Below are 24,077 nucleotides of genomic sequence, written 5' to 3' on the forward strand. Positions count from 1 at the left end.
AGATAACCATCGAGAAAGGACGTAGCAACTGCTGCGCCTTTTCGAAGGAGCGCAGTTCCTGCTGCGCCTCTTCGTGAGGCTGCCGTAGTTCCTGCTTCCTTTCTTCTTCGTTTGTCCTCTGAAGTTCGTATCCAAAATCCTTCTTTTGCTTATTCGTTTGTCTATTCTTCATCATGATAACATATTAATTTCACATGTATATTAATTATCATCATTCACATGTTTAATTCATCAAATCCGACTTAAATCCTAATTAATCCAATATTTTCGGGTTTTCGTCATTAAATTCAATTCCGGGTTGTAGAGAATCAATTTGTTCATATTGGGTTTCTGGAATTCGTCTTTGATATAGTCTAATCTGTCTTTTTGTCATGTTCATCGCATATTCGTCATTAATCCATCTTATCTAGCTTAGTTAATTGATTTCAATAGAGGACTCATTAATATTTTTCACTTCTATCATTATTTCATCATGTAAATAATTCGTTTGCATCCGTCTCATTCATGTTTTACTGTTTTTATGACCCATTCATATGTTAAATAACATGTTAATCACTTTCATCCGAGTAAATAATTTAATTGATCATTACAATCACCAATTAACATTAACGGCTTGCAAATACGGCTTCACAGCCAGAACTGAGCCAAGGAACAGACGCAGCGTCTGCTGCGCCTATTCCAAAGGACGCAGCTCTGCTGCGCTGTTCCTGGCTGAGTTCTGTCCCTGAACTCCGTTTCTGCCTTGACCTAGTTTAATTAGTTTACGTAATAATTAACTATTAACCGTAATATCACGCTAATTTCTGTTCGTAATTTACTCTTTTATTTCTTTTTCTCAAATTATCCGTTTTAAAGGTATTTTCGACATAAACCACTTATTCCAATGTAATTAATGTAATTTTCATTATTGTATTTCTTTTATTGTATTCCTTTCATTGTTTGTATGTTTTCACATGTAATTGAACTTAAATCCTACTTCGACCCAATTGTATGCTAACTAATTGTCAACCGACCTAGTTAAATTCTCACATGTTAGGATTAATCTATGGATGTTGCATTGCATGCATATAGCCGACGATATATCAAGTACGAATAACTCCCCTAATCATTAGTAGAGGCCGCTATCGAGGCAGGCGGGATTAGGTGTTCGATCAAAAGAGCTTCCTAATACGTACCCTCACCCCTTACTCCAGATCTCCGTGAGCACCCGTGTTCATTGGCATCCACGAGAGTCATTCTAGACATAGAATGCTAAGGGTAACGATTGCTTAGTGTTCATGTCACTACTTTGTGTCTTGACATGACACGAGGTATTCGAACGGTTCCAATTTCCCATAAAAATTGGTGGCGACTCCATACAAAATGCAAACACTTGTTTCGTTCTCACCAAGCGCCCCCGTGGGCGGCCCGCTGTCCACAGAATTTCAAAACCATCTTGGGAAACAATACACTGCTTTCCGAGCCGACTCAAACTCAAACCGTCTTTTGCAAATAAATTTAAGACAACCCTTTTCAACTGATCGACTTGCGGAGATTTCTATCTTCGGAAGCCGCCCACTAAAGCGACAAATGAATCTTTTTGAAAATTTCTATTTTCGAAAACTTCAGTCCACCATTCCAATTCCGCCTCGTGTCTATCTAGTCAAAGCAAACGTACTTATGGGTCTTTACTTATGAGTCGTCTCACCACGAGACCCGTCCAATGGCGTCGCACCGTCATGATTGGACTCGTGTCAAAGGTTCGGTCAAACACCGTCACGCCATAAATCGAGTCAGCACCGAGGTACCACACACGGTCACCCCGTCTTGTTGAGTCGATCTTGGTCTCGTCCTCTGTGTTGTCTGCGTTCAGTCTTGGAACCGTGTCGGATTGAGTTGTAATGTGAGCCGTTTTTCTGCCTCAGAGCCATGGCCCCGTCTTCAGCTTCGTCCAACAACAACAATGATAACAACAGAGATGTCACAACTGATCAGCTAGCCAGCCTACTTACCGCTCTTAAGGTCACCCTGGATCGCGTCGAGACACGTATCGACGCCCTGGAGAACAAGGAAATTGGGGAACATAATACCCCACCTCTGACTGAGACTGAGAAGAGGCTGAAACTTCTGGAAGAACAGCTCCTAGCCCGGGGTACCAACATCCACCTTGAAAATGACCGAAGGTTCGAACCTGTTGGGGACCAGTTACCGGACAACTTCACCCTGACTGATGTGCCTAAGTTCAAGGGAGTGGAGGACCCACTCAACCACATCCGTGCTTTCAAAGACTACATGGCCATTAAGGGGGTCAAACAGGAACTTTTTACCAGGATCTTCCCATCCTCTTTGGAGCCGATTCCTCGCCAATGGTACTACTCCTTGGATCCGAAAAACCTTACCACCTGGGATGAGATCGAAATTGAGTTTGCCAAACAGTATGCCGACAATGTCGAGATCCAGGCCAACACCCATACTCTCGAGGTGTTAACCCAAAACGACAAGGAAGGATTCACTGAGTTCCTAACCCGTTGGAGGAGGGTGAGTACTTTGTTGGTTAGTAAGCCGAGTGAATCAACTCTGGTGGAGAAATTTGTCAACAACCTCCGCCCGGTTTATGCCAACCTGCTGAGGTATCAAAACATCAAAACTTTTCAAGATCTGCAGATTCTGGGGACACGTATTGAGGACGACCTCCGAAAGGGTGTCTTAGCAAAGACCACCGGCAGGGGTTATCAAGGATCCACCTCAGCCGGATCTCACCCTTACGGTCAGACAAACAAGATTGATGAGGTTAACCTCGTCGAACCATCTGCCAAGAAAATTGAACGCCCCCAGAGAGTGTTCACCAACATAGGGTCAACTTATGCAAGTGCCCTGAAAAGGCTCATGGACCAAGGGAAGCTACAACCGATCGGGCCCACCCCGGACCCGGCCGACGCCAAGAAATCCCGATTTTGGAACCCCAACGCCTCGCCAAAGTATCATCGAGGGAAAGGGCATGATACCAAAAATTGCTTCAAACTCAAGCACCTCATTCAAGACATGATTGAGAAGGGAGATTTGCCTATACCCCCACCAACTAAGGCAAACAACAAGAAGAATCCTATGGGAATTCACGCCATCTCTGACGATGAGCCGACCCTAGACTGCTCTCATCTCATCTTGCCAATTGACGACGAGGTGAATGTTCTGAAAAAGGACCCTTCAGACGGAGTGTTTGTGTTCAGTGCTGCCACTATGCTCACTATGTTTCAGCAAGTTGAGGAGGCCATTGCCAGCCTTTCCGAGAGAATCATCCGACTCGACGACGCCTACCGTCGACTCGTCTTCAATCCCCCGGCACCACGTCCGAGGGAGAATTCCCCCAGCATTCAAAACTACCCACCCCAGGTTGGATTGCTCCCGCGACCATTCTGGCATAGACCCCACGAAAATAACCTTCAAAATAACCACCTTCACCAGAATTACCCTCAAAATAACTACCCTCAAAATAACTACCCTCACAAAAATCGCCCTCACAAAAATATTCCCCACAAGAATTATGTAACACCCCCATTTATTCAGGAGCCTTTAGCTAGACATTCCCAAATAAATATGACTGTTACCATCTCGGTTTACCGAGGTAGGGAATAACAAAGTACAACAATACCCAAGTACTTTAAACTGAAACTTTAATGATTACATGTTTATTACAAATTATCCAACTAAAACTTAGTATAAATATTTACAACTCGCAGCGGAAATAAATAAAGTGATTTAACTATATATGTGATGTAGACTTCTTCTAAGGTTCCAAGTTTGGCTCTCATCCCAATGCTCCCAAATCGGCTAATCTTTGGTACCTGTCAAATCTGCTCCCCATAAAACGGTTCACCGCAGGTGTTCACGAATACACAGTCAATCGCGAGGTTGAGTAGGAATAAAACTAAACAACAAGAACATACAATTATCAATCCATTTCAATTCACTTTCATTGCACAACCCCCTAACAACGTGCTCCTTTCTTTTACTTAGCACAACTCCCTTAACAACGTGCTCACATTACTTTGGTACCGTCCCTTAACAACGTACCGCAATATGTAATAGTACCCCTCCCTCACAACGTACATATTACCATCACCCAAGTGTACAAACTCCCTCAACAACGTACAACTGACTGTCGCACAGCTTTTCACAATAATCACATTCCAATCAACGATAACAATTCAATTCACCTCATCAATATAACCGACACAAATCAACATAAGTCACCCTTCCAACCATTACGATATTATCAACCCACATATACAATATGAATCTCCCTTCCAACAATTACGATTATATCAACCAACACAATTCACATACGATCAATTCACTTTAACGTAAGTAATCCACCATACCAAACATAGATAATTAAAAGTCGAGTTGAGTAGGATTATCCCTACCTGGCAAGCAAGCACTCCAATTATGCAGCTTAAGCAAATCCAAATAATTAAAACAATCTGATTCGACTATAATTCTTCACAACCGTCACCTAATCAAAATATTATAATTCAATTCAATTATTTATTACTTCAAATTACTATTTATAAATTTATATTTATTAGTCAAATTTATTATTTATTATTATGATTAAAGGTCTACAGTACTTAAAAACCCAATTCAAATATAAACCCGAGTCACCCAATTAAAAACCCGACTTTTATAATTAAACCCAACACCCACTATAACCCACGTACAACTTCCCCCAAATACCCGTGAAAACCCACAACACAAACCATATACAATCCCGTCGAAACCGTTGTTCACTACTGTGACACCCTTAAAACTAGCCTTAATTAATTAATAAATTCTACAGAAAAACTGGTAGGATATGTTTGTAATTGGTTCAACTAGCCAAAAACCTGTAATTTCAAAAAATTTTCTAAACCAATCACAACATTTCCAACATTCCCAGAAGCGAGTGCCAAAACCTGCAATGCTAATGAACTACTTTACATGCCATAGCTAAATAAGAAAATAGAATGATACAAACCAAAAATAGAAAAGGGAGACATATGTCCCTTCAAATTATATACAAAACCAAAAGGTAAAAGGTTTACTAATAGAATAGCCAAAACTAGGTCCAAGGTTTCTTGCTCACTAGCTCGTCTGTGACCCCAACAAGCATCAACAACCTGTCAATCGCATTTTATACAAACACGAAAGCCACAATTCAGTGGGGAGTAACTTCGAGTCCTCCCAGCCACGAATCGTCAAAATTAATGTAACATGTAGTAAAACATGTAAACAATATGATAAATAATGTAATTATCATGTAAATCTAACCTATGACCCCTAAACTGACCAAACTAAACTATCATGTGAATCATATAATTCAAATAGTAATCCAAACTTTATCAATCAGAACCGCTTACATCTCACCTATTACGTTCATAAAATCACCATACAAGAAAGAGCAATATATCAAAGACAGGCATAAGTTCTTAGTACGGTCAATAGTCACTTTGTAACTCGAGTCTATACCACGAGGTAGGGAAGGTAATCGAACCGGTATCTTGGCTCAACGGTTAATATTAATAAAACATGGCCAAGAGACAACACAACCCTAGCCTAAAATCTGCGCAGACCTAGACATGCGGATACACACCACCGCACCCAAGACCCACAATTTTTCTAAAACAAAGTGAGTACCCTAAGGAGTCCACCAAAGGGTTGGCTAGTACTTAAGCTGACCACTTACTATCAAAATAAGTAACTGAGGTCATGCCCCAACTTGGATATAAATCCACTAGTCAGGAACACAAAGGCTATCAAGCAGTGAACATATACTCGTCAAAGACTATAAAGACCTATCTATGATGAAGGCCGAAATACTCACCTAGGACCTAGTCCCAGCTAGTCCCAGCTTGAATACTTTAGCCCACACCACACAAGACAAGTAAGACACTCACTTAACCATTAGAGGACAAAAAGTTCAACTTACCAACCTAAATGCTAACATTCTATCATGTGAAAGGCTATATAAATGTCTATTCAGCAGATAAACCAACAGTATCCTCAATAAGTATTCAATACTGATTACCAATTCTAACAATATTAACCATATTAAAGGCTTCAGGGAATCTAGGGCCGTTTCTACAATATAAGAAGCTACTTAATTCAACTAATTACACATGTGAGATAAAAATATAATGAATGGCCTAAAACAAGAAAAAGGCCGACTATCTAATTCATTCAAAATTTCATCCAACCGAATTTTTACCCGCAACCCCAGCCCTGCGACAGGTACGGGTTAAATTGCGGCTGACCAATCACTCAATTAACTGACATCGCATCAGTCAAAGGGACTAAGGCTCAGTTTTCGGCACAATCATCAAATCATGGCAATTATTGCTATAAAATTTACCTTGAGCCTAATCATTACAATTTCATCTTATAAACTATCCTAACATGTGATAATTATCAATATAAGCTAAATTTTACCAACCTCATTATCTATACTACTAACATTATTCATTTTAAGCCATTTTATTACCATTTCATTTTATAACCTATACTAACACATGCTAACTACCAATATAAGAATAATTTCCACTACTAGTATGGTTCAATTTAAAAGCGTACTCATATGTGACTTATACAACTCTAACATTAATTAACCCGAAATGACCAATATTGTACGAAAAACCGCGAAACAAGCACGGACCAACCCGGGCCAACCCCAAGGCCGTGCCGGGGCCGTGGGCCGCGATCGCTTGGCCGTCACCCCTACACCACCATTTTTCCATTTTTTTTGTTTAGTAAAAGACCGTCTGAACACTAATTAATCGTTCCCAATTCAACTTTGTTAATTTAAACTAACAAAAGGCATAAATTAAGCATGCATGCAACAAATTTTAACATGTGAAAACTACTACTCAAACAAAAATCACCAAACATACAAAAACAACAAAGCATGTGACGATCTTTCGTCGAGTAACTCGAAATATGTTACCTTAAGCTAGAAAATGAGCAATTAGCACCTCAAAACCCAAACCCTAACAACAACTAGCCGCTATCCTCGACAATATACGAGTCCCCAAACTCGTCTTCCAATTCTTCACCTAAATAAACAATTAAAACACAATAATTAAGTATATATACCGAATTTCCGAAATTTCGTCTTAAAACAACTTAATGAAAACTGAAATTAAATTATACCAAGTTGTAGATCTCGACGAGGGGATTCCGGAAATGTAAATTTCGTGAAAATCCGATAAGAAACGAAGAAATTATGGCCAAAATAGCTTGATTTTTTGTTGAAATGGTGTTTGGAGTATTAGAAGGTTGAAGAAGGTGGTGGAAGCTAAGGAAATCAGAAAAAAAGAAAAGAAAGGGGAAGGGGGGGGGGGGGGGTTGGCCCGCGGAAAGGGAGAAAGGAAAGGAGGGAGTCGGGTTTGAGTCGGGATTTTTCGAGTCGGTTTTGACTCGTTTCGATAATAATTAAAACCGTAAGCCAAATGCAAATTCCGACAAGACCAAAGTTTTTAAACCCGAGATTACAAGAAAATTGAGTATTCATACGACCCATTTCCAAATTCGTTTACCCAACGTTCAAAAGAATTGTCATTTTCCCCCCGATACGCCCTTATTTCGAAATAAAAAGTTTTACACGGTTTAAACTATTTTTAAACATCTCGAAACTATCAAAATAAATACCTTACCTCAAAATATAATAAAATTATATTTCTTTGAATTATTTTTACTTTAAATACATTATTATCAAATTTTATTTGATTACTAAATTATTTCCGAAATATATTAATGATCCGAAATTACGGGGAGTTACAACTACCCTTCCTAAACCCATCTTTCACGACTTCCTTGACCACCATCAGCCCCGACCAAACCTGCCACCTCCTAGCGCACACCACGACGAACACCAAAGACCAAAGCCACCACCCAAACCGCCACCAGCAGCCCCCAGACACCCCGCCCTAACAGCCTCCTTCAAAACTGGACACAATCAACACTACACCCTTATTCACCTCCTCTCACCACCCTACGACCACCAGTGGCCACCACCGTGGTCTCCCTTGATCCACGGTAGTCCCACCACTGACCCCGATCTCTCACGGCAACTCACAACCACCCAGAACGACACCTACAATCCCCTTAAAACCCCTCCCCTGTTCTCACGATTTCCGACCACCACCAGCACCAACCACCCTCTGCCACCACTACAACACCTCCATCCTGGTCGAATCGACCACCCCGACACATCACCACCAATCCCAGGTCACACCGTGCCCAATTAGTGGGTCAATTACCCACCTAAACCCCACGACCACAAACCCGCAATCCCTCCTGACCAGCCACCTTTAGCCGCTTGCCACCGCCACCCTAGGCCATACCTGACACCACCACTACACCTATTCCAACCCTTGCAACCCCACGAACCACCTCCCAAAGTTTGGTCTCATTCCGTCAAGGTTTGGGTCAGTTTCTAAGTGTCTTAAGATCGTCTGACATTCAGCTGCATAAGAAAATAAAACGAGATTAAAAGTTGTTACCTATTAATATCGCTTTCTAATTCCGTCTCCAAAGTTCCTCCTCTTAATTTGTGATTTATTTATCAGATTTAATACGGTATTTATAGTGTAAGATTATAGAGAAAGCGAGGTCAATTAGGAAACTATCTTAATTTACCTATTCCAATTAATATAGGAATTACTATTATTATAATTATCATTATATTATTATTATCACAATTATATTATTATTATTACATATATCATAGGCAGGATTCCCTTATTTTATCTTTACTAATCTATTATTGTCATAAATTATTATTAGTAATAATATAATTACTACCTTTCCATATTATATTATAATTATTTTCCGATGCAAATCCCGATTATACTCTAACCTTATTATACTAAATTTCAGTCCAATTACTTAATGTCACATGGTCCAATACTCAATTATTAGCTAAGCCCAATTCCCGACTTGTTTTACTTATTTTATTATTTAATTATCGTCTTATTTGTAATTCATTATTAGAAATGCCTTTAATTAATTAATAAATTACATAAACTATTCTCATAACTAATCATTAAAATACGGGGTATTACAGTCTTCTCCCCTTAAAATGAACTTCGTCCCGAAGTTCGCCCATAACTACAACCACAACATTCACAACATCACACCATTCAACATTACTAAGCAACTTCGATTATCAACTACATCAATCTCATCAAAACAATAATTCAAAATTTATGTAGTATTACATTCTTTCCCCCTAAAAATAAACTTCGTCTTCGAAGTTTGGAATACTAAAAATAGGAACAATCAATTCATTATTATAATGCCACAAAATCATGAAACACATATTGTAATATAGAACACTTATCGCTTCCAACATGAATTAACGATTGAATAAATAACAAAATTTTAATTACTAGCAAATCACATCATATAAGATATTCGAATTAATCTTTATTCCAACTTATTGCTTAACTACTGGCGAATATATTGCCAAATTAATAATAATCTATAACAAAAGATGCGCATAATTATTTAATTAATCTTTTCTTAGTTCATCTTAATTGTCACTAAGAGCATCCAACTTAAACGTGAATGCAATTATTGTAACATATATATATATATATATATATATATATAGGCTTTAGGGTAACGCGTTCCGCATATCACTAGACACGATAATCTAATTCACACAATTCACAATATCAAAACATCAAGAGACAAAATTTTCATTATTCAAGACGAAGGAAAACATGCTACAACTTAAAAATCATAAATAATTAATAACATAAATAAATTATGGAGAATTTCTAGAAAATACGAAGAGTTAGTAGATCATGGGTGAAAGAATCAAGTCAAAAATTCAAAGGGTCAATTTATAATGCATTTTACAAGATACTTGGTCGAAACAGAAATTTTATAGCAACTTGTCAAAAACTTAGGTCAAATTGTAAAAATCACCATAAATTGTCAAAATATTTTCTTAAAACGTGGCTTACCAATTTAGAAACACACATGAGTCTATTAAACAGCGGCGTTGGAATTATAACAAATAATTACGAAGCTTTTAAATGGCAAATTTTACAAAAACATGGCGCGAAAACATCACTGTACAGGAATATTTCGACTACTGTCCACTAAAATATTTATTTCTCCTAAACCGTATATTATTTGAATATGAGATCAGTGGCATATGAAAGCAAACTCACAAAGGTATCATACATAAAATTGTCGTACAAGGATTTTAAACAGACAGTAAATGACAGCTAAAACAATCAAGGGTAAAATTTTGCGAAATCAACCAAAATCACATTTTTCACAATTCCACGCAATAATTAATACTTTAAATGCTTAATCATATTCACACCCTCCACATACATGCCAACACTCTTTCCCCATATCATCATGCTTAAAACAACGCTTTAAAATCATATCACATTCCGACCACCTTAAAAGCAAGGTTACGTTCCCGTAACCGCAATCATCAACGAAATCAATAGTCAACCAAGGCAATCAAAACTCCTAAGACAACGTAACAACATTCATTTTAAATTTCCCCACACTGTAACATCTCTCAAGGTATCCGGTTCGAAACTGAAAGGGCCGGAAGTTTGGTGTGAGGGGGCCCCTAACTCATCCCAAGACTTAAGTGGGCTCCTAACAGTTTCTATCCGAGTTCATTTTATTAAACACATCCTATGTTCATTATTATGTTCATTCGTTAGGCCTGAGGATCGTTTTGATCTGATACCACTTTGTAACACCTCCATTTATTCAGAAGCCTTTAGCTAGACATTCCCAAATAAATAGGACTGTTACCATCTCGGTTTACCGAGGTAGTGAATAACAAAGTACAAAAATACCCAAGTACTTTAAATTGAAACTTTAATGATTACATGTTTATTACAAATTATCCAACTAAAACTTAGTATAAATATTTACAACTCGTAGCGGAAATAAATAAAGTGATATAACTATATATGTTATCTAGACTTCTTCTAAGGTTCCAAGTTTGGCTCTCATCCCAATGCTCCCAAGTCGGCTAATATTTGGTACCTGTCAAATCTGCTCCCCATAAAACGGTTCACCGCAGGTGTTCACGAATACACAGTCAACCGCGAGGTTGAGTAGAAATAAACCTAAACAACAAGAACATACAATTATCAATCCATTTCAATTCACTTTCATTGCACAACCCCCTGACAACGTGCTCCTTTCCTTTACTTAGCACAACTCCCTTAACAACGTGCTCACATTACTTTGGTACCCCTCCCTTAACAACGTACCGCAATATGTAATAGTACCCCTCCCTCACAACGTACATATTACCATCACCCCAGTGCACAAACTCCCTCAACAACGCATAACCGATCGTGCCGCATGACTTTTCACAATAATCACATTCCAATCAACGATAACAATTCAATTCACCTCATCAATATAACCGACACAAATCAACATAAGTCACCCTTCCAACCATTACGATATTATCAACTCACATATACAATATGAATCTCCCTTCCAACAATTACGATTATATCAACCAACACAATTAACATACGATCAATTCACTTTAACGTAAGTAATCCACCATACCAAACATAGATAATTAAAAGTGGAGTTGAGTAGGATTATCCCTACCTGGCAAGCAAGCACTCCAATTATGCAGCTTAAGCAAATCCAAATAATTAAAACAATCCGATTCGACTATAATTCTTCACAACCGTCACCTAATCAAAATATTATAATTCAATTCAATCATTTATTACTTCAAATTACTATTTATAAATTTATATTTATTAGTCAAATTTATTATTTATTATTATGATTAAAGGTCTACAGTACTTAAAAACCCGATCTAAATATAAACCCAAGTCACCCAATTAAAAACCCGACTTTTATAATTAAACCCAACACCCACTATAACCCACGTACAACTTCCCCCAAATACCCGTGAAAACCCACAACACAAACCATATACAATCCCGTCGAAACCGTTGTTCACTACCCTTCCTAAACCCGTCTTTCACGACTTCCTTGACCACCATCAGCCCCGACCAAACCTGCCACCTCCTAGCGCACACCACGACGAACACCAGAGACCAAAGCCACCACCCAAACCGCCACCAGCAGCCTCCAGACACCCCGCCTTAACAGCCTCCTTTCAAACTCGACACAATCAACACTACACCCTTATTCACCTCCTCTCACCACCCTACAACCACCAGTGGCCACCACCGTGGTCTCCCTTGACCCACGGCGGTCCCACCACTAACCCCGATCTCTCACGGCAGCTCACAACCACCCAAAACGACACCTATAATCCCCTTAAAACCCCTCCCCTGTTCTCACGATTTCCGACCACCACCAGCACCAACCACCCTCTGCCACCACCACAACACCTCCATCCTGGTCGAATCGACTACCCCGAAACATCCCCACCAATCCCAGGTCACACCGTGCCCAATTAATGGGTCAATTACCCACCTAAACCCCACGACCACAAACCCGCAATCCCTCCTGACCAGCCACCTTTAGCCGCCTGCCACCGCCACCCTAGGCCATACCTGACACCACCACTACACCTATTTCAACCCTTGCAACCCCACGAACCACCTCCCAAAGTTTGGTCTCATTCCGTCAAGGTTTGGGTCAGTTTCTAAGTGTCTTAAGATCGTCTGACATTCAGCTGTATAAGAAAATAAAACGAGATTAAAAGTTGTTACCTATTAATATCGCTTGCTAATTCCGTCTCCAAAGCTCCTCCTCTTAATTTGTGATTTATTTATCAGATATAATAGGGTATTTATTGTGTATGATTATAGAGAAAGCAAGGTCGATTAGGAAACTATCTTAATTTACCTATTCCAATTAATATAGGAATTACTATTATTATAATTATCATTATATTGTTATTATCACAATTATATTATTATTATTATTACATATATCATAGGTAGGATTCCCTTATTTTATCTTTACTAATCTATTATTGTCATAAATTATTATTAGTAATAAGATAATCACTACCTTTCCATATTATATTATAATTATTTTCCGATGCAAATCCCGATTATACTCTAACCTTATTATACTAAATTTCAGTCCAATTACTTAATGTCACATGGTCCAATACTCAATTATTAGCTAAGCCCAATTCCCGAGTTGTTTTACTTATTTTATTATTTAATTATCGTCTTATTTGTAATTCATTATTAGAAATGACTTTAATTAATTAATAAATTACATAAACTATTCTCATAACTTATCATTAAAATACGGGCTATTACAAATTACCCACCGAGGAATACCCCTCCAAGGTATCCTCGAGACCCTGAAATCAACGACATATGGCGGGATGATGTTGAGGATGTCTATGTCATCCCAGGGAAGGAAAAGCGGACGAAGGAAATCAGACATCTCACCCGGTCCGGACGCCCCTATCAAAATCCGAGCAACCCAACGGTCGTTCCAACAACGAATGACCAAATCGTCCCAGAGGTGGACACTCAACCAAAGGCTCCCGAGAACTCAATACTGAAACACCTTCAGAAAGCAAGAGCCGAGGTCTCAATCTGGCAACTGATCGCAACGTCTTTTGAGCATCGACAGGCCCTGCTGCAGGCCTTGGGAAAATTAACCGTGCCCTCCACCTCTTCCCCAGAAGAAATAGTGGCACACATGACAAGAGACGCCCCTGATCTGATTAACCCGTTCGTCTTCTCCGACGAGGATATACCCCTGTTCGGAGCCAACCATAACCTGGCCATGTACATCACCGTGCAATGCCTCCAAAAGAACATACCAATGGTCCTCGTGGATGACGGTTCCGCCGTGAATGTCATTCCTCTCAAAACTGCCCACAGGCTGGGTATTAAGGAATCTGATTTAATCCCAACGAATCAAGGAGTACGCGCCTACGACGGCACTCGTCGCAAGGTCGCTGGGCTTATCACTCTAGCTGTCGCAACCGGGCCACTCGAAAGACAAACCAGTTTTCAGGTGGTCGACATAGACGCGTCCTTCAACATGCTCCTGGGACGTCCCTGGATTCACGCCGTCAAGGCGGTCACCTCAACGCTTCACCAAAAGATCAGGGTCCCCTTCAACGGGAAAACGATCACGATCCCCGCTTCCCCAATCAAAGCAGTCATGAGAAGAGAGGTAGCCTCCCAAGCCATTGAGGAGGACGACAATGAAATGTGGGGTTTCCAAGCCGTGAACGCCATAACTGATGAGTCAACACCCTTTGATTGTGACCCGTTCGCCAACCTCACGATCAACAGTATCATGATGCGTCAGGGTTATTTCCCGGGTTTGCCACTCAATCCACTAAAGGACCCATTGCCTCCCTTGAAACAAGCTAAGGTCCCCAACATTCCCTTTGGGCTGGGATACGAACCTACCAACGAAGATATCCAGGAGATGAACCTCCTAGTCCGAAAACGCAAGAAGCACGGAGTTATCCTCCGTCCCTACCACCTGATTTTCAACGGATACTTTGTCCCCGAGGGAGAGTCTGAACTTTACCACGGCTTTCCAGAGCCAATCTACGACTCTATGGCCAGGGCTAGATACCCGGGAGTGGAAGTCTTCCAGGACTGCTACTTTATCCTCGACAACATCGAAGCCGCATCAACTGAGTCCAAACCGTCACCATGCCTCGACGGACAAGCTGTCACACTACTCTTTGGGGAGAATAACATCAAACGCCTCGATTATGAGGACATCATGAACATCGCCCTGAAAGACAATCAGTTTGATCCAATCGCCTTGATCTCCGATACTGACCCGGAGAAAGCCACCCAGGGCTGGAGGAAGACCATCAAGTGGACCGACCGCCAAGGCCGCATTCTCAGGATCACAACTGGAGAAGGCCCTATGTTCAAGGAGGAAAGTGAAGAAGGATCTGAGTCTGAGTCGGAGTCAGAGTCTGTTATAGCTCCTAACACTCCGGAAGTCCCAGTCAAGGTCCCCTTCCCACTATTTTATCACAAAATCGTGGCTGATTCAAAGGCTGAGTCTACTAAGGTCACCCCCACTCCCATGAAAGGTGACAACCTGGAGCCTGTTCCAAGGGCCACTTCTTCTGTCGTGTCGCCTCTGACTGACCACGAGATGTCTGTCCTCTCCGAGCTTTTCGCTCGTGTCAACTTAATGAACGCTAAGTTTGCTTATGACTCGTCTCATTTTAACTGCAATGCGATTCTGAATGATTATGAGGAATTTGACTTGAGTGACTACCCACCTCACTTAGCCAAAGAACTTGACAAACGGGAAACCAGAACCCCCATCATTGAGGAAACCGAGCCTATTAACGTAGGAACCGACAATACACCTCATGAACTTAGGAAAGGGACAACCCTGGACCCCTCGGAAAGACAACAGTTTATTGACCTCCTCCACGAATACAAGGACGTGTTCGCCTGGTCTTACAGAGACATGCCTGGGATTGACAGAGAAATTGCAGAGCACCGGATACCCATTAAACTCGGGGCTAAACCTGTGAAACAGAAGCTACGCCGGATGCGTCGTGAGTGGGCCCTAAAAATCAAAGAAGAGGTGGACATACAGTTCAAAGCCGGGTTCATCAAAGTATCTGAATACTCGGATTGGGTGGCCAACATTGTTCCTGTACCGAAGAAAGACGGAAGAATTCGGGTTTGCGTCGACTTCAGGGATCTGAACAAGGCAAGTCCAAAGGACGACTTCCCTTTGCCACATGTTGACATTCTGGTGGATAACACTGCCGAACATGCTCTCCTATCCTTCATGGACGGGTACGCCGGGTACAACCAGATTAAAATGGCTGAGGAAGACATGCACAAGACTGCGTTCACTACGCAGTGGGGTACATATTGTTACACAGTCATGCCTTTCGGCCTCATCAACGTCGGAGCAACCTATCAAAGAACCGCTACCACTCTCCTATATGATATGATGCACAAGGAGGTAAAGGTATAAGTCGATGACATGATCTTCAAATCGAAAGAACGGGACGGCCACATCAGTGCCCTCCGGAAATTCTTCGCTCGTCTGCGGAAATATAACATGAGACTAAATCCTCAGAAGTGTGTGTTCGGGGTCACCTCCGGAAAACTCTTGGGACATGTCGTCAGCAAAAGAGGCATTGAGTTTGATCCAACCAAAATCAAAGCCCTTCAACAAATGTCTCGGCCTAAGAACGAGAAGGAGATTCGGGGATTTCTCGGTCAGGTCTAATACATCAGCCGGTTCATTGCCAAGCTCACTATGATCTGTGAACCAATATTCCAGAAGCTTCGCGCCTCCGATCACACCGATTGGGACGACGACTGTCAGAAGGCGTTCGACAGGATAAAGGAGATCCTATCCAAACCTCCTGTCCTCATGCCACCTCAACTGGGGATTCCTCTATCCCTATACCTGACTGTTACCGACACAGCCATGGGAGCAATGCTAGCACAAACAGTTGGCAACGAGGAGCGAGCCATCTACTACATCAGCAAAAAGTTCATTGAGTACGAGACAGGGTATAACCAACTGGAAAAGACATGCCTTGCCCTAGTATGGTCAACGAAGAAGCTGCGGCATTACATGCTCAGCTACTCGGTCCACATCTACTCCAAGATGGACCCAGTCAAATACATCTTCGAAAAACCCGTGCTAAACGGAAGGCTGTCTAGGTGGACACTCATGCTGTCCGAATTTGATCTCAAGTTTGTACCTCTCAAGGTTATTAAGGGAAGAGCAGTCGCCGACTTCCTAGCAGAAAATCCCGTCAACGAGGATCTAACGACCGACACATGGTCACTTCCTGACGAAGACATCCTTTGTGCCGACTCCGACGCATGGGACCTATACTTTGATGGTGCATCTAATCTGAGAGGCTTCGGGGTAGGAATTCTTCTAATTTCACCAGAGGGAGAACATGTTCCGATCTCGGTCAAGCTAGACTTCGTCGTCACCAACAATGCCGCTGAATATGAAGCATGCCTCATCGGCCTACAAGCAGCCATCACACTTGGCATCAAGAGATTTAGGGTCCATGGCGATTCCTCGCTCATCATCAATCAGGTATCCGGATCATGGAAAATCTGATCTGACAGCTTAGATCCCTACCGAGCAAAGATCAATCAAGAGGCCGAGTTCTTCGACCAAGTCGACTACTTCCACTTGCCGCGAGAGGAAAATCAATTTGCTGATGCCCTGGCAAAGCTCGCCGCGCTCGTCAACATACCTGATGACATAACATTGATGCCCCTATGTGTCGAAAGACGGAGCGAGCCAGCTCACATCTGTGCCATTATCAACGACGAGGAAAACCATGATGAACCTTGTGTTGGGAAATGTGTCCTCAACAATAGTGCGATCATATGATTTAAATATCATTATTAAATCTCATTTTAAAGAATACAATTGGGAAGTATTTATACTGTCAACTGGTCAACATATATCGGTAATGATTGGCTGACTAGAGTTTGACATTACTGTCGTGTGACGGTGGTGATCAGTTGACCCCCTAGGTCATACCTATAGGGCAACACTCTTAATTGATCATTTAATTAATCGTATAATGTTACGAATTAATTAAGTTACTTGAAAAATTGACGGACGATTTTGGAAGTAAAATTTACGTATCAAATTGAAATGCGATTAAATGAGATACGGTCTGAGTAATCGAATTGTATCATTACTCGGATGAAATTATTGTTTAAAGAAACAATTGGATTTGAATGAATTATTATAAATATGATTTATAAAATTGGTAAAATATTTTGGCACAAGTAATTATGAAATTACTAAGTCGATTTTTGTATGTGACGTATTTTTATTAATACGTTGATTTTTAATGTGTTAAAAATTACATAACAAATTTATGTTACATATGACATGTGACATCTTTACATTTGACAAAAATAAAATGGATTTCATATCATCCATTTGGGCCGAAATATTTGGGGAATTAACATATTTATAATATGTTGATTAAAGTTAATGGAAAGCATAATGATGATTAACCTAATTCTAGCCATGCACCCTACACATTCTTGTAAAGAACAAATTGTGCATGCATTGGCCTTTCCTTCCCCTCCTACCCGGTTCTACCTAGAAAAGAACAAGGAGTTCTCTTGCTTATTTTAATTATTATTCACCATATGAATTGGTGTGTAATAATTTTATTCATTCCCTTCACAAAAATTATTTTCTAGTTAGATAAAAATAATTCTCTTCCTCTCCTCTTCTCCTACCCGGTTTTAGGAGCCAAAACCAAACAATTTTTGGTTCAATTTTTCACAAGATTAATATTGTACTAGCTCATATAATATTAATTAGATTAAGAGTTAGCTTTGGGTATTATTCCTAAGGAGAGATCCTACACTTGGATCTTGTTCTTCCATTAAAGGAACGCTCAAGAACAAAAGAAAAGGAGATTTCTTTTGTGCCCATTAAACCGAAATACCCATTGTAAGAATAATGTTTCTTTCTCATTTCTTTAATTAGTTTGCATGCATAAGTTCCACCTTTAATTTTATGACAAATTAATTTTAACATATATGAGTATATTAGTATGTATATAGATCTACATTTCCTTCAATCGGTATCAAGAGCCACGGTTGTTTGCATGCAAATCGGTTAAAAGTTTTTCCGAGTTATAAGAATAACATATAAAACTTGTAAAATTTGTGTTATTATGATATATCACAAAATTAATCCATTCATGTTAATATTTCTAGTCCTAAAATGTTTTAGGATATTTTGGTTAATTTTTCAGATTTTTATTGTTCATATTATACAATAATGGCATTTAAATATGATTTTATGAGTAAAAATGTCATTTTTGGTCTAAAATTAGCTATACATCGAATTTTCCATTGATTTTTGGATATGTTGTCACATATATTATTTTGAGATAACCTGTAAATTTTCATAATTTTTGGACTTGTTATGCTCGAAAAATGGATTTTTCATTATTAAATTCGGATTTAGGTGAAAAATAGGTTAATATGAGTTAAATTTCGAATCTGGTCATAGAAAATTAATATGTTGTCACATGCCATTTTACAAGATGTGTGTAAAATAATTGGCTATAAAGAAGTCTTTTTGCATGATTTATGGATTTTTGAAGAAAAATAGCATAAATAGTGACATTATTAGTGAAAATTTAATAAAACATAATCTATGACTTAGGAAAAACGTCTAATGTTGCATTTTATTATATTTTTCAGATCTAAAATTGAAAAGTTAATGAAAATAATTTTTCCATGTTTTTATGATTATTTTAGTTAAAACCGATAAACCGCAACATTGTTTTTCCGGAAAAATTTCGAAATTTTTAACCTAAGATTTTGAACATTATGAGTGTCATGGTATTTTTTCAGAATGTTCATGAGTTTAAATTTCAAATTTCAAATTTATTTGAAATTTTGTGATTTGTTTGAAGTTTATAGCTTATTTTTGTAATTTTTGGTCCATTTATGAACAATTTTATAAAATATTGGTTAATTATGGTCAAATTATTAGTGAAGACTAAATTTTGAGTCCTAAGAGGTTAGGGTAATTAACTTATGCATAAATATGAGTTTATGTATTTTTGTGATTATAAAATGTTGAAATCACGCAAATCGTAAAAAAACCGAGTAATATACGATATTGGCTAATTAAAGGCGATTTAGCATAAAATTGAGCATGTTCATACATATTATAATGCTGCATTTTCTTTATGATTGTCATAATTTTAATTTATGTAATTTTGAATTATGTAATTTTACTTAGTATGGCCTTAGATTTTAATTGGTATTTCCCGAAATGTATGGGAATATCGATTTGGTTGTAATTTTTATTGTGATCTCGTATCACCGTTTTGTAATTTAATAGATTTATTTTATTTTAGTTACAAATGTATAATAGGAAATTATGTAATTTATTATGTAATTTTATTCATTCCGGAGTTCCCAAAACGGATTTCTTCAAGAATGGCGATACATAAAGACGGTGTTACCTCGAGATGCGTGCCACAACCGAAGTTCAAGGGACCAATGGAGTTGGTTTCCGAATATGTAATAGTTAAATAGTTTTTCTATTTTAGGAAAGGCCATACTAGGATTTATTTATCTTTATGCTTGCATTTTATTTTATGTCACATGCATCGCTAAATCGCCATAACTAAACATGCATTGTCATTTTATCGAGTTTATCGACCGTGTCAATTAAATTTATCGTAGTTCACCGCTTTAGTTCACTTAAAACGTGATAGATAATAAATTGACATGACCTCTCGCTAAAACAATCAATTGAGACATAGCCTTACCAAATAGTAGAAACCATGAAAACCTATTTCGCGAGGGAGTGCACTCGGCCCTACCAGGGTACAAACCTTGTTACGTAGGGGAAGTGGGTGATGAATGTTAATCCACCGAATTCATGTTGATAAGGGATGAATCGGCCCTACCGCGCCCAAGTTGATATGGATTTGGATCATGGACACATTTATTCGAAATTTGGATTGAACTCAACAAAAGTTTTTGATAAGGGATGTATCGGCCCTACCGTGCCCTTGTCGAATGTGTTTTGGGCTAAAGATAATCGTTAAATGTAATATTATCGACCAAGAGTTCTAAAAGTAGAATCGATTAAACGTTAATCCACCGAGTTATATTGATAAAGGATGAATCGGCCCTACCGTGCATAAGTCGATATGAATTTGGGTCTTGGAATCATTTATTATAGTTGGGTAGAGGTCACTATATAAATGTTCATATCTTGTTAATTTTTACAAGTATAATTTAAAAAGACAAATGTTAATATTTCCTTTTCCTCCATATTTGTAGTTCTTTACAATGAATCCATCAAATGCTACCGCACCGATAACTATTGAGTCATATCACAATGTTCTTGACAACGTATGCTCCAACAACGATTTCGATACAACTAGAGAACTTCATTTTGGGATAGGTTCGGATGGAAACCTTAACTTCATCACTTCTTCTAAACCACCCACTACTACTAGACCTCGTGTGAGTCCGTCTCAGGAAGACTACCTCATGCGATCTATAGGGTCTTTGTCTCTGGAAGATAAAGATGCCAAAGCTAGTGGGAGCTCTAGCAATCAAGTTCTTGCTTCAAAGGGCAAGAGGTTCAAGAAGAAAGGAAAGAAAATCAAAAACTTCAATCAAGTTAATGATGAGTGCCATTATTGCTATGGCATGGGACATTGGCTTAGGAATTGTCCCATGTATTTGCGAAATATAAGGGAAGGACTCATTACTCCAAAAGGTACAATTCCTAAAGAAATTTATGTTATTGATATAAATTATACTTCCACTACGACATGGTTACTAGATACCGGTTGTGGTTCTCACCTTTGTAATCATTTACAGGGTTTAAGAGATGTGGAGAGGCTTAGCAAGGGAGATGTGGATCTGCGCCTTGGAAATGGAGCTCGGGTAGCGGCCGAATCCAAGGGAACTTATGTTTTAGCTTTGCCTAATGGATTTGAGTTGTATTTGCATAATTGTTTTTATGTGCCTACGCTCTCTAAAAACATTATTTCAATCGCCATGCTAGACATGGACGGTTTTTGTTTTGTCATTAAGAACAATCGTTGTACTATTTCTAGGAATGATTTGGTTATCGGCCAAGCTTCTTCCATTAATGGCATTTACATTTTAGAGACCTCAAATCCAACGAATGATATTTATAACATTCAATCAAAGAAACTCAAAACAAGTGAGCCAAGTGAAGCGTTCATTTGGCATTGTCGATTAGGTCACATAAACGAGAATCGCATCAAAAGATTAATTTCAACTAATGTGATTACACCATTTGATTATCAATCATTTGGTACATGCGAATATTGCCTACTTGGCAAAATGACTCGTAATCCTTTTAGTGGTAAAGGGACACGAGCTAGTGAGCTATTGGGACTCATACACACCGATGTGTGTGGACCAATGAGTATCACCGCTCGTGGTAATTATGACTACTTTATAACCTTCACCGACGACTTGAGTAGACATGGGTATGTCTATTTAATGAAGCATAAGAGTGAAGCGTTTGGGAAATTCAAAGAATTTCAAAACGAAGTAGAGAACCAATTGAACAAAAGGATTAAGGCACTACGATCCGATCGTGGTGGTGAATACCTTAGCCTTGAATTTGATTCACACTTGAAAGGTTGTGGTATTATATCACAACTTACTCCACCCGGAACACCACAACTCAATGGTGTTGCCGAAAGGAGGAATCAAACCCTACTTGATATGGTTCGATCCATGATGAGTCAAACCGAGTTACCGAACTCGTTTTGGAGATTTGCGATTCAAACCACAATTCGATCTTTGAACAATAGTCCCACAAAATCCACCGAAAAGACTCCATATGAGATGTGGACTGGAAAAGTCCCCAATATATCCTACATGAAGATTTGGGGATCTGATGCTTACGTCAAAACTAAGAACGACAACAAGCTTGCCCCAAGATCCGAAAAATGCATCTTTGTAGGTTACCCCTCGACCTCTCGAGGATACGACTTCTACAAACCTCAAGATAACAAAGTGTTTGTGTCTTGTGAGGCTGTCTTCTTAGAAAGGGAATTTATTTCTAAGAGACAGAGTGGGAGAAATTTTGAACTTGATGAAGTTCAAGAGCCACAAACCGAGGTAGAGACGCCAGAAGAAGTTCCTTCGTCATCTAACGCGGTTATACCTCCTCCACTAAGAAGGACGGGCCGAGTAATTCGCCATCCAGATCGATATGTGGGACTTATCGAGGAAGATGGAACACTCGATGTGTTACTTATGGAAAGTGACGAGCCCGCCACTTACAAGGCCGCAATCTCTAGTCCAAATTCCTCCTTATGGCTTGAAGCCATGAAGTCCGAAATGGATTCTATGCATGAAAACCAAGTTTGGGACTTGGTAGATTTGCCTAAAGGGGCAAGACCTCTTCAATGCAAATGGATATTCAAAATCAAGAATGGCATAGAAGGACATGACGATGTCTACAAAGCTGGGCTAGTGGCAAAAGGATTTACCCAAGTCCAAGGTCTCCATTATGATGAGACCTTCGCCCCCGTAGCCATGCTAAGATCCATACGGATTTTGTTAGCGATTGCCGCATTTCATGATTATGAAATATGGCAAATGGATGTCAAAACCGCTTTTCTAAATGGGCATTTAGAAGAGGAAGTGTACATGATACAACCCGAAGGTTTTGTTGATTTTAAAAATCCTAACAAAGTGTGTAAGCTTAAGAGATCCATTTATGGTCTTAAGCAAGCATCTAGAAGTTGGAATCATCGATTCGATCATGTTATAAAAGAAAATGGTTTCACTCGAAGTGTTGAGGAACCATGTTTATACATGAAATTCAGTGGGAGCAATGTTGTGTTCCTAATCTTGTATGTCGATGACATACTACTCATTGGAAATGATATTCCAATGTTGTCTTCTGTTAAGAAGTGGTTAGGTAACCACTTCCAAATGAAGGATTTAGGAGAGGCACAACGCATATTAGGTATCCGGATCCATAGAGATAGATCCAAGAGGATATTGGCACTAAGTCAAGAGTCTTATGTTGATAAGATTCTTCGACGGTTCAGCATGGACAAATCCAAAAGGGGTTTGGTACCTATGGTAACCGGGACGATATTGAGCAAGACTCAATGTCCCTCCGAACCCCATGATGTTGAACGCATGAAGTTGATCCCTTATGCTTCCGCTGTTGGATCAATCATGTATGCCATGATATGCACACGTCCTGATGTCTCGTATGCCTTGAGCATGACGAGTAGATAGCAAGCAAATCCAGGTGAGAGTCCTTTGGATTCTGTCAAGAACATCCTTAAGTACTTGAGAAGAACTAAGGATTCTATCCTTGTGTTTGGAGGAGACACCGAGTTGCGTGTTAATGGATACACGGACTCAAGTTTTCAAACAGATAGAGATGACTTGAAATCACAAGTTGGTTTCGTTTTTATGCTCAATGGTGGTGCCGTAAGGTGGAGAAGCTTCAAGGAAGTCAGAATCAGCGGATTCTACAACGGAGGTGAGTACATCGCAGACATCGAAGTCGCTAAGGAAGTTGTTTGGATCGTGCAATTCACGGAAGGT

Source organism: Silene latifolia, chromosome X (assembly GCF_048544455.1).
Source record: "Silene latifolia isolate original U9 population chromosome X, ASM4854445v1, whole genome shotgun sequence".
NCBI lineage: Eukaryota > Viridiplantae > Streptophyta > Magnoliopsida > Caryophyllales > Caryophyllaceae > Silene > Silene latifolia.